Genomic DNA, 13332 nt, shown 5'->3' with positions numbered 1-13332 from the left:
TTTTATGTCCTGCTTTTTTTATAAAACTGAATGCCTTTAACAGTACCCAAGTCACCTCTTGAATGCTTTGCTGCTTAGAAATTTCTTCTGCCAGAGACCCTAAATTATCTCTCTCAAGTTCAAAATTTCACGGATCTTTAGGGCAGGGGCAAAATGCTGCCAATCTCTTTGCTAAAACGTAACAAGAATCACTTTTACTCCAGTTCCCAACAAGTTTCTCATCTCCATCTGAGACCACCTCAGCCTGGACCTTATTGTTCATATCACTATCAGCATTTTTGTCAAAACCATTCAACAAGTCTCTAGGAGGTTCCAAACTTTCCCACATTTTCCTGTCTTCTTCTGAGCCCTCCAAACTGTTCCAGCCTCTGCCTGTTACCCAGTTCCAAAGTCACTTCCACATTTTGGGGTATCTTTTCAGCAACACCCCACTCTTCTGGTACCAATTTACTGTATTCATTTATTTTCAAACTGCTGATAAAGACATATCTAAGACTGGGAAGAAAAAGAGGTTTGATTGGACTTAAAGTTCCACATCGCTGGAGAGGCCTCAGAATCATGGAGGGGGGCAAAAGGCACTTCTTACATGGCAGCAGCAAGAGAAAATAAGGAAGAAGCAAAAGCAGAAACCCCTGATAAACTCATCAGATCTCATGAGACTTATTCACTACCATGAGAATAGCATGGGAAACACCGGCCCCAGTGATTCAATTTCCTCCCCCTGGGTCCCTCCCACAACATGTGGGAATTCTGGGAGATACAATTCAAGTTGAGATTTGGGTAGGGACACAACCAAACCATATCACAGAGTGGCACAAAATTTTAGCCACATGCATTTTGCAGACACTCCAACTCCTCGTTTCACCTCATATTATAAGTAAGTGTCTTTTTCTCAGTCTACTTAGTGCTGTATTTTTTGCATTTTTGTTCCTTTTTTCAAATTGTGGTGACTTTGCTGTTTAGAGTAGCCCCCAATTGAAGTGCTATCTGGTGTCCCTAGGTGTAAGAAGGCTGTGCTGTGCCTTATAGAGATAATATGTGGGTTAGAGAAGCCTCTGTCAGGTGTGAGTTATAGTTAGTGCTGTTGGCCATGAGTTCAATGGTAATGCATTAACAATAGATATGAAATAAGGTGCCTTTACACAGAAACACATAAAACAAGTGATGCATTAATCAGTTGTTGAAAATATGGTGACCACAGGCTCTCAGGCACATAACCCCTGAGAAGCAATGGGCTACTACTTGCTAATTCAGTTTTGGGGGTGACTTTATGGAACATATAACCTGAAATAATGAGAATAAACTATATTTTACTTCTTTCTTTTACAAAGCAAGGAAATAATTTTTAAAAGCAAGTTAAATTTGACTCTTTTTGTGAGAGATATGGTTATGAAATAGTTGACCTGTTTTATAATACAGAGAAAGTCTCTTAGCCTTACACTTTATATTAGTTAATTAAGTCAGCAGATTTTTATTGGGATGATGTGACTGGCACAGTTTTGGTACCAGAAGGGCATCAGCAAAAAAAGTCCAGAAGTAGACAGATCACAGCCTTCAGGATTAAAAGCAGTCTCATCAATGTGATATTTCTGTTTAAACTTAGTAGCAAGTCCAAAATAAGAATCTTCTAATTATTACACATTTTTCTTATGAAAGAATAATTTTTCATAGTCAATATTTCTAAAACATAATCAGTATCTTTCTCATTAGCAGAGACTGATTGTATGGCAGATGTACTTGCACCTGCAGAAGCTGGAGAAGGGTGATGATTTAGTATAGTGCACACCCACCAGGCAGTCCTCCTGCCTCCCAATATTTAGGCCCACAGTATGAGCCTAGGTCATATTGGGCACAGGCTCACTCAGAGGCTATCAGGCAGAAATCTCTGCCTCACCACACAGCAGCTTCAAGCATTGCCTTCAGTGGGAGTCTTACTTGCACTCCACACAGCTCAGGTACAAGGCCCTGAGGTCCACACCTGGAGCTAATTATCTCTTTGAATAACACCGTAGACATAGCTACCAGAAAATAAAAGAAGCTGAAAGGCGTGATTAATACAAGCCTCACTAGGTTCTTATGGTGAAGATCTGAGAAAGAGCTCCTCATGGCCCTGGCAGGGCGGGGGAAGAGTGATAACTGTGAAATACACCTAGGCTGTATCCATGACAAAGGTTACTTTCCAAGGGAAAACACTTTGCAAGAGCCTTGCCTCAGCTGGGAATTTCCAAGGGAATTCCTCAAGTTCCAGCACCCTCCTCACTTTATCACTTAAAGGACAAAAAACTCGTAGTCAACAGGGGTCAGGGCTTCAAGGAAATTGTTACAGAATGGTAAAAGGGTCGAATATCCAAGAAGACATAACAATCCTAAATGTGTATGCACATAACAACAGAGCATCAAAATATGCAAGACAAACACTGATAAGACTGAAAAGAGAAATAGACAAATCCTGTCTTATAGTTAGAGATTTTAATCTCTTTCTCACAATAGTTGATAGACCAAATAGATAGGATAAAAATGACCTGAGCAGTACTGTCGACTTGATCTAATTGACATTTATAAAATATTCCATTCAACAACAGAAAAATGCACATTCTTCTCAAGCTCACATGGCATATTCACCAAGATAGAGCACATTCTTGGAAAACATGTTAACATATTTGAAAGAATAAACGTCATACCAATTATGTTCTCAAAACACAATAGAATTAAACTAGATATCAACAACAAAAAGATGGGAGTTTTGGGAAATTTCCCAAATACCTAGAAATTAAAGAACAGACTTCTGTATAACATATGTGTCAAAGAAGAAGTCTCCAAAATTTAAAAAAATGTTTTAAAGTGAATAAAAATAAAAATATAATTTATCAAAAATTTTGGGATGTAGTAAAAGCAGTGCTTACAGAGAAATTTATAGCACTAAGTGCACACATTAGGTAAAAAATATATAAAGCAAATTACTTGTGATTCTACTTTTAAGAAACTACAGAAAGAAGAGCAAATTAAGCGTAAGCCAAGCAAAAGAAAAGGAATAATTAAAATGAAAGCAGAAATCATTGAAATTAAAAACAGGAAAACAGTAAAGTCAATAAAACCAATGTTGGTTCTTTGAAATTATCAACCAAATTGATAAACCTTTAGCCAAGAAAAAAAGGAAAAAAAAATGTAGAAGATGCAATTTACCAATATCAGAAATGAAGGAAAGGTCACCACTGTTGATCTAATAGATATAAAAAGATGATAAAGGAAGATCATGAACAACTCTATACTCACAAATGTGGTAACTTAGGTGGAATAAACTAATGCTTGAATGACACAAACTACTAAAACTTACAGAAGAAATAGGTAGCCTGAATAGCCCTATATCTTTAAAATTTAAATTAATATAACCTTTAAAACAGAAATCTTCAGGCCCAGATGGGTCCACTGGTGAATTCTATCTAACAGTTAAGAAAGAAAGAATACCAGTTTTCCATAATCTTTTCCAGAAAATAGAAATGGAGAAAACAGTCTCTAATTCATTTTATGAGTTCAGATTTCACCTAATACCAAAACCAGTTAAGGCATTATAAGAAAACTGCAAAGCAATATTACTTATACATACAAAAACCCTCAGTAAAATATTAGAAAATCAAACCCAACAATGTATAAAAAGATCTATGTGCCACAGCCAAGTGGAATTTATTCCAGGTAATGCAAAACAGGTTCAACATTTGAAAATAAGTTAATGTGATCCATCACATCAATGGGCTAAAGAAGAAAAATCATATGACCATGTTAATAGAGACAGAAAGGGCATTTGACGAAATCAAAACACACTTTCATGGCAAAAAAAACAATCTTAAACTAGGAATAGAGGGAAACTTTTGTAACTTGATAAAGAACATTAAGGAAAAAAAAAAAAAAACCTACAGGTAACATCATACTTAATGGTGAGAGACTGAACATTTTCCCTCTGATATTGAAAACAAGGTAAGACTGTCCTGTCTTACCACTTTGGTTCAATATCCTACTGGGAGCCCGAGCTAGTGCAAGAAAGCAAAATAAAACTCATACAGATCAGAAAAGAAGAAATAAGACATCTTTATTCACAGATAATACACATGTCCATATGGAGAACTTCAAAGAATCCATAAAAAAACTCTCATAACCAATAAGTGAGTTTGCAGGATGCTAGATCAATATACAAAAGTCAGTTGCTTTCCTATATGCGAGTAGTAAACTACTGAAATTTGAAATAAGAACAATTACTATTTATAATAGCACCAAAAAGACAAAAAACACAAAAAAATACTTGGGCATAAATCTAACAAAATATATACAGGATCTGTATGCAGAAAACTACAAAATACTGATGGAAGAAATCAAAGAAGATGTAAATAAATGGAAAAGTAGTCCATGTTCATACGTTGGAAGACTCAATGTTGTTAAAATGTTCATTCTGCCAAGCTTGATCTGTAGATTCAACCCAATCCCAATCAAAATCCCAACAAGCTGTTTTGTAGATAATGACAAAATGATTCTAAACTTTACTTGAGAAGGTAAAAGACCTAGAATACCCAACACAACACCCACTAAAAAAGGGACAAAGTTGGAGGACTCACACTATTCAATTTCAAGTCTTACTAGAAACAGATACAATTCCTGCCCTTATAGGACAAACAGACATTCATCAAAAATGCACATGCTAGAAAGTAAAGGTAAATTAAATCAAAACAGTGGTCAGTGGTACAAAAGGAAAGCATGTTGGTTTTGACGGTGAGGACAGGGACATGTTTATCCTGAGCTCAAAGGGTAGTCTGGACAGTGGGAGAATTTTTAGCAGAGAAAAGGGCCACAGCTTAGAACATGTAGGAAGGGAGCAAAGTGGGGGCACTGACAGCCAGAGCTACTCAAAAGAGATGTGGAGGGAAAGGATGTTATGTGGTTTTGGAGACAAGTGGGCATGTGTGGGAGGGTGAGAGGTGAGATAGGTGGGATTGGCAAGGGGTTGACTTTAAGCAGTGTAGAGAAGGGAGTGATCTAAGAGAACTTGGATTTTTATCTTCATAAATGGATGGAGCTCTTGGGCCAAAGTTCTCAAACTTGAGCTTTTGAAATACAGAACCTAGAGCTTCACCCCAGAGTTTCTATTTGGCAGCTCAGGGTGGAACCCTAAGAATTTTCATATCTTCCATGTTTCCTGGTGATGCTGACATTGCTCGTCCAGAGACACACATTGAGAACCCAGCTCCAGGGAACAAGAAGGAGCTCCAGGTTAGGCAGGAAAGCCCCAAGCTTACATTTGGATGGGTTGACTATAAGTGCCTTTTTACTGCCACCTGAAGATGGTAGCTAAGAGAAGAGGTGGGCTTCAAATATTGGCTCCACTACATACTGTGTGTTCTTCAGCAAGCCAGTTGTTCCTCCTGAGCCTCAGTGGCCAGGTCTGTGAATTGAGGATAACAATAGTATCTACCATTAGGAATGTTGTGCATATCAGTTGATATCTGTTGAGTCAGGTACTCATGGAATAGCTGTTTTGCATTATCCTCATCACCTTCATCATCATGGTCACTCTGGCCAGCACTAAAGACATACACCCAACCTCTCTGTGGCTGAAGTTTATCTTCTATAAAACGAGAACCTGTTTTTCATGAAGCTGTCATTTTCACCAGTTTGGGATGCAGGTGCAGATTGCCTACTGTTGCGTTTCTGAACACTCCCCTCGCGAGACTCCTAATCCCACCCCAGCAAACTCATCAACATGACTCCTTCCAGCTTCCACCGCTCTGGGGGAGGATTCCTTTTTATCTTGCATTTCCAGTGATGTTTCACGGCCTTTTGTGGAGTGGACCCTGGCTGAGCTTCTGGCTCTTCTTGAGCGTGGGGAATATCTCAGACTGCAGTGGGAAATTCAAAAGCTGCTTGCTTCAAAAAGTAAGGGAATGTTAGTAGATGCTTGAAAAGTACCCTGAGGGAGCTGGTCAGAGGTGCTCTGTAAAATTGCATCTGTTGCTAGCACCATGAGCAGCTGTCTGCCCAGGAGGCCTGGGAACAGGGACAGAGAGAGCTGGCACCCTTCCTTCCTCTGCCCTACACATTGGCCCTTCCACCATTAAGACCATCTCCGCTTGACTTTTTCAGTCTTCTGGCTAGGAATTAGCATCTTGAGGTCTCCATTAAGATCTTTTCAAGGATGCTTTTCCTATTTGTTTCAATCCTCTGGTTGAATTTGATCCATGTTATGATGTCGGACTTTTTAAAAAACATAAAACAATCAGGAAAACGTTGCTATACCCATCCTAGCAATTCAAGACCAAGTTCATTTTGGTAAAAACACTTGGGAAAGGGCATTTCCAGGCTGGCTACTCACTAAATGGCACAGTCCTGTGCACTGACTCCCTCTTCAACTGGTGTGTGTTCTGGAGGGATCTATGTCTCAGAGCATTACTTCATTTTGAATGTGCAATTAAAAGAGGCCCCATGTTGCTGGGGATCTCACACTTCTGCTTTCTGGTTTGTTTTGCATGCTGACACTTTGAGGAAAAGCCCACTTCCCTAATTACAGACATCGTCCAGCAGCAGGAAGCACTCTGGCTTGTTGATGCCTGTCTTGTGCTTTCTCTCTGTTTCAGCTGTTTTCCTTTTAAGATACTCCTCTCAGATTTGTGCGCTTCTTCCCTTCCCACATTTTATACTGCCCAGCGCCTGGGATTCCAGACCTGCGTTTGAATCGAGGAGAGGGAGGTAGGTCAAATTTGTGGGAATCAGGCATATTTAGAAACCCTGACCTCAGGCTCTGCGCCTCTGTGGGTGTCTGTAGGAGGGATACTTAGCTTTCATGCCTGCGTCTGTGTTTCTTCTCCTCTGCCGCCAACATTCTCCCACTGAGCACATGTCCATCTTGAGCTGGAAGGTTTAGCGGTTTGCCATCTTGTCTTGCCTGCAGTTGTGATGCAGCTAAACCATCCTTCTCTCCTTCCTATAACCTATGCTACTTTGCTTTAAGCATTGGGTATATTTATATCTCAGGTTTATGAAAGACAATTATAAAATCTCAGGAGACCATCATAAGCCCCGTAATATCTTGCAGTCCTGAGTCACCCACAATTATTTTTTAACTGGCTAGGAAAAAGAATGCTAGCGATTTTTTAAAAATAGACATTCAGTAAATTCTGGATATTTCTTAATCCACGTTTACTGTGTCCTTTTTGCTTAAGTCAGGTGTTTTGGTTTCTCTGGCAGCTGCAGGGTCCCCATAAAGGTTATGCTAATGAGGTAGTGATAGAAAAGTAAAATAGAGCCTGAAAGCGGGAAACTTCAGCAAGGTACTAAGGCATAGACAGGAGATGTTAGGTCTGCCGGCTGTTGTCATTGCAGTCTGCTGTGGCCTCACCCCCAGGCCTTCACAGCTGAGTAGGAAAGGGTCTTGGGATGGGTACCAGGGCAGGATCAAGGAAAGCCTGCAACTATTCTGCCCTTCTCATCATCCATGTGTGGTTTGCCTAGATAAAAACAAGACAGTAAGATCTATCAGGCATATTCAACATGAGTTCTTTTGTCTAGCATCTTGTTAGTCGTTTGTATTTTTCCACAGAGAAGAGTGAGTGATAAGGTGGCCCTGGGACATAGTAGATGGTGCAGTTCACTGGGGAGACGTCCTTGGCCCCACTCAGGGTCAATATGGGCCCCAGACTGCTGGCTGCAACCCCACCCTGTTCTCTTCTGCTCAAAAGAGCATGCAAGGGACATTGCTAAGTGGCAACTGTGGTTGCAACCCAGCATTCAGTTAATTATTCACAAAGGCTAGCTCTCTTTTTAATTACCAATTGCATGTGCATTGCGTGTGCGTCCCTTCCCCCTCCTCTGAGCACACCTGTGTGATGAGGCATGTACTTCTTCCTGGTGGAGAAGAACTACAGAGATGTCTCCCAGGTGGAGCCTGCAGCCCGGCCCGGTCAGCATCACAGCACAGTGACTTGACTGTCCTCCCTGGCTCCCTTCCCTACCTGTGGCAAGTGCCAACTTGCTTCCACTCACACTGAACGTGGTCAACTTGCCTCCCTCTCACACTGTAGCACTTGAACAGGGCAATACTAGATTATAGCAGAGGTTCTCAGGCATTTGAGTGCTTAAAAATCACCTGGGAAGCAGGCCAGGTGCGGAGGCTCACGCCTATAATCCCAACACTTTGGGAGGCCGAGTTGGGCGAATCATGAGGTCAGGAGTTTGAGACCAGCCTGGCCAACATGGTGAAACCCTGTCTTTACTAAAAATACAAAAAATTAACCGAGTGTGGTGGTGTGTGCTGTAGTCCCAGCTACTCGGGAGGCTGCGGCAGGAGACTCTTGAATCCAGGAGGCAGAGGTCGCAGTGAGTGGAGATCATGTCATTGCACTCCAGCCTGGGCAACAGAGTAAGACTCAGTCTCCAAAAAAAAAAAAACAAAATTACCTAGGAGGCTGTTTAAAATTTACATTTCTTGTCTGTATGCCCTATTTGCTGGGTCTGAGGTGGGCCCAGGACCCTGCTTTCCAGAAGGGAGCCTGAGGGTGGGGTGCGCTGAAGACCACACTCAGGGAGAACTGGACATGTGGGCTTTCATGAGCCAGAGTCCTGCCAAGAACTAGAATCTGCAGGTGGCTTTGGCCGGTCCCATATAGAGGCAAGAAGAGGTGTGGATAGTAGAGAACCTGGAAATCACACAGTCCCCAGGATGAAAGTGGAACTCTCGGACCAGATCCTTAGTCTCTTCCTTTTGTGAGCCATTTCTGCCTACCTGTTGTCAGGGAGGCAGGAGGTTCATTTTTCTCTCACATGGTGCCTGACATAATGACTTGCACATGGTAGACGCTCAACAAGCGTATTGAGTGAATCAATCATTTAGATGTAAATTAAATGCACCAGATGGGCTGGTTGTTTATTTATAACTATGTAGAGAGTTAACATTTATGTTGACACCCAAGCATAATATCTGTTTTCTGTGTTAATTATGGCAAGGTGGGCATAGAAAAGAGATTTCTGAGTGTCTCTTGTGGAGCTTGAAAAAGTCTATGTGTGGGTTGAGATCAGCCTTTACTTGGTGCACTTTCAAGTCTTTTAAGTTCTGAAGGCACAGCAAGAGAATTTGGTGTTGAAGGTTTGGATAATGTTTTCAAGTATTTCAATATCCCTCTATTTCTAAACATTAGTAAAAATCATGCCTCATGCTGCCATCCTTAGCTTCACTTTTTGTTTCTGAAATGTGTATCTCTGTATACTAAGAAGTCCCCTGTGCATGCCTGCACGTACAGCAAAGTCAACTGCTCAGCAGAATGTGCACGATGTAAGGCTGTGCCTTGGAGACCAGGCACCCCGTGCAGTGTGATGCACAGGCAGGCCTCAGGATGGCGTCCTGGAGGACAAGTGATACCTGTTAATGAAGCCAGTGGAGTGGATGCAAGGCCAACTCAGGCCCTGCAGCTGGGTTCTGTTCCTCAGTGTTGAGACCACAGGTCTGTGTCCACATGTTTTCTTTTGCACAGTGGGATCCTGCCGCACAAGGCAGTGCCCCCAGTCCTTTGCAGACCAGTCAAACGTGCTTGTCTGCAGAGCCTGGTGCTGGGTGGGGTGGTCCCACCACATCACTCTTCCTTGGTCATTTCTCTGTAACTAATCAGCCAGTCCCTGACCAAACCAGCAAGATCAATTCGTCCTCTGGCTGGGCTCATTCTTCTGTTTTTTCTTTTCTTTTTCTTGAGACGGAGTCTCGCTCTGTCGCCCAGGCTGGAATGCAATGTCGCGATCTTGGCTCACTGCAAGCTCCGCCTCCTGGGTTCATGCCATTCTCCTGCCTCAGCCTCCCGAGTAGCTGGGACTACAGGCACCCGCCACCACGCCCAGCTAATTTTTTTGTATTTTCAGTAGAGACAGGGTTTCACAGTGTTAGCCGGGATGGTCTTGATCTCCTGACCTTGTGATCCGCCCGCCTTGGCCTCCCAAAGTGCTGGGATTACAGGCGTGAGCCACCGCGCCCGGCCTCCTCTTTCTTATGAAAATTAATCTAACCCACAGATGAAGTTTCCTTTCACCCAAGTCTTGACAATTTTCTCAGCTTCAAGCTTCAGAGGAAATTCCCAGGCGCATCTTAACAGGGCTGCTTTGCATTGAGGGGCTGTGTGGTTTGAGCGTGACAAGCCTGGATAGCTTTCTGCACTATGCTGATTTTGTTCCCTTCAGTGTTATGGATTTGGCAGCAGTTGTTTCCAGGTGATCTTTGCCCAGAGAACCACTTATTTCCCCCACTGTCACCTCAGTCTGTATGATAGCAGGGCTCTCATGGCCCAGGGATGTGAAAGTGAGACACCTTCAATTGCTAAGCGCTGCTGGAAATGTGCACTACAGGAAGTTGAGGGGGCTGGAGGGGAGGGAGCAGCACCTGCAGGAGCCATGCTTCAGTGGGTCTCAAGAAAAGCAGAAGGCTGGAATCTCAGGGCTGAGGCCCCTTGATCACTAGGACAGATGGGGTAAAAAAAAAAAAAAGGGGGGGGGGTGTTTATAGAGACATAGGCTACCTCTTCTGGTTCAATGCCAAGCTAGAAAATGCTGAAATGAACACACATTTATGAGATAGGAGTAATGTATTTAAGAACACAGTCTTACATAGAGATAACTGTTTTCCCAAAACATCCAAGGTAAATTTATATATCTTTATGGATGAGGTTGGGTCTTTTCAGGGAAGGTTGGGGAGATGGAAGGGAAATTACTTATGATCAGGCCTCATGATTCATGGATTCCATATCTCTACATTCACCTACTCATTTAAATCTATTTGCAACCCCAGAATCAATATTCACAGCACCTTTACAGTCATTTGTGACACGCACAAAGCAGTGAAAAATTTGAGGTCACCCAATACATATGCTTAGGTTGCACAAGGTGACACTCTGCTTTCTTGTTTTGCTCTTATAAACACATTTTCTTTTTTCTTGGCCCATTTAGTCCATAGTTTTTGCATTTTTGTGCTTTTTGGGGGTGATTTTGCTATTTAAAATGGCCCCAAGTACAGTGCTTAAAGTACTTACTGTCTGGTGTCTCTAAGTACAAGAAGGCTGTGATGTGCTTTACAGAGAAAATACATGTGTTAGGGAAGCTACTTTCAGGCATGAGTTATTGTGCTATTGACCATGAGTTCAAGGTTAATGAATCAACAATATATATGAAATAAGTATCTTTAAATAGAAATACACATAAAACAAGGTTCTGTATTGAGTGACAAAAATGTTGTAACCAGAGGATCACAAGAACCTAAGCCCATATTTCCCTAGGAGCAACTGTGCAGGATTTGAAATTCAGCCTTCATGGTGACTTTACAAAGCATAACTACTGCGAAGAACAAGGAGCAACCGTATTTTGTTTCATGCATCAGATGGAAAGAGAACAGAACCAGAAGTAGTGATACTAATGAAATGGAGAGAGGAGAAAGAAGAGAAAGAAATGACACTATGAAGATTTATTAGTTAAAATGTTACTAGTGATAATAAATTAATCAGAACTTTGGCCTCTGCCTTTGATCCTGGTTCCCGTAATCTCTAAGTGCCAGGCTCAGATAATGTGGCCCTTGCAGGGTTTGGGAAGCTAGTCCTCTAACCATTTCTATAGGTAAACGCGGCCATGAAGGAAGCCAGGCTGAGGCAGGCAGCTTCCGGGAGCATACACTGGGCTCAGCTCCTTCCTTCCTAACCTCTCTTCTAGCCCCACGTACCTCTTCAATACCAGAAAGTCTTCTTCTGACTCTGCCAGAGCCCAGCTCCTAGAACCTAGCTCATTCACTCACCAGCCTTTTTTTGTCAACAATTCATTCAAATATTTATTTCTTTAAATATCTATTAAGCACTGTTGCTTCTCTCGCCCAACTCCATTGCACATGCTATATCAGTTATCTGTTGCTACATAACAGATCACTCTAAACTTAGTAGTTTAAAACAACAATAATTACTTATTATTGCTCATAATTTCTGTGGGCCAAGCATTTGAGATAGCTGGGAAGGCTCAAGCCCTCTGTAGGGTTGCAGTCAGGTGTGTGGGCCAGGGCTACAGTCTCACCTGAAGGCTTGATAGAGGCTGGAGGATCCTCTTCCGAGGTGGCTGCTCGTATGGCTGGTCACTTAGTGCTGGCTATTGGCTAGAGGCCTCAGTTCCTTACCACATGAGCCTCCCCAAAGAGCTACTTGAGCATCTTTCCAACAAGGCATCTGGTTTCCCCAGAGTGAGCAATCCAAAAGCTGAGGAAAAGTGTTAAGTGCTCTCGTGAGCTAGCTTCAGAGACCCAACATTGTCACTCTGCAATCAGCTGCTCTGTGTGCAAGGGGTGGGTGTACCAGGAAGTGAGGATCGCTGGGCACCATCTTGGAGGCTGCTATGTGTACATTTTAACTCTCCAACAGAATTTGAAGGCTGAAGACCCATACTTAAAGTAGCCTCTGTTCTAGGCAATAGGGAACAAAATGGTAAATATACTTACACTAATGGAGTGTCTATTCTAGTGGCTTTGAGGAACGTAGACCAAAAAAAAAAAAAAAAAAAAAACACAGAACTAAAACTCCAAGGTGGGACAGGGAGCTGGGAGGCTTAGTGTCAGGTAGGCCTGTAGAGCTCAGCCCCTCTTCATCATGCTGGCTGTTCCTCTGTAGGGGATGAAATTTTCCTCTGCCAGAGCAATGGCCTCTGGACAACTTGTTCAGCTGCTTGCCTAGGTATGATCGTCTGTGCCTAATCTTCCAGTCAGACTGCCCCTAGAAACGTGACTGCTTAATTAGCTCAAAGGGTATCTGAAACATTGTACTTATGGTGGCAAGCATGGATCTATTGCTCTTCATCTATAAAGTTGCTGCCTGATAAGGTAGAACTACACAAATGATAGTTTCCCAACTAAATGCATTTTAAAGGGCAAAGGTTGTATAGTCAGCCTTAGTCCTGGCATAGGGGAAATGGACTATGGAAGTCTAGTTGGAAGAGAAGATTGAAACATGCCAGCAAGTGCAAAAGGATACAGTGTAATTTAAATAAAACACATGGAAGACGTGAGGAGACTAGCAGGATATCATGGGCTCATCCATTTCTGCATGTTCCAGGAGGGTGGCTGGCAGGACTCCTTGGGTGTGGAGCAGAAAGAATCAAAGCCTATAGAATAAATCTGGCTCTGTTCTAGATTTAACTCCTCACGATGTATCACATGCAGGGTGAGGCCTGACTGGCACTAGGGAGGATTTTGAGGTAAGGAAGCATTTTTTTGGTTCAGTCCAAGCCCTCATTGACTTTCCACCATCCTCAGGTGGGGGTGGGCATGTCTGTCTCCCGACCTCATGCACA

General features: G+C 42.4%; 1 protein-coding gene across 4 annotated transcripts in view; it reads left to right on the top strand.

Moving 5' to 3' along the window:
• The window catches only part of SYK (spleen associated tyrosine kinase), a 95211-nt gene that overhangs the window by 19679 nt on the left and 62200 nt on the right, over window positions 1–13332 (top strand). The window contains exon 1 of one of the 4 annotated variants that reach the window (XM_007969718.3): window positions 3377–6729. The exons of the other annotated variants lie outside the window; for them this stretch is intronic. The gene's annotated coding sequence lies outside the window, so the exon portion shown is untranslated. Of the gene's footprint in view, window positions 1–3376; window positions 6730–13332 lie in introns of those variants that run through there. 4 annotated transcript variants of the gene reach the window in all.

The sequence above is a fragment of the Chlorocebus sabaeus genome, chromosome 12 (assembly GCF_047675955.1).
Source record: "Chlorocebus sabaeus isolate Y175 chromosome 12, mChlSab1.0.hap1, whole genome shotgun sequence".
NCBI lineage: Eukaryota > Metazoa > Chordata > Mammalia > Primates > Cercopithecidae > Chlorocebus > Chlorocebus sabaeus.
This window is presented reverse-complemented; position numbering and strand designations above follow the sequence as displayed.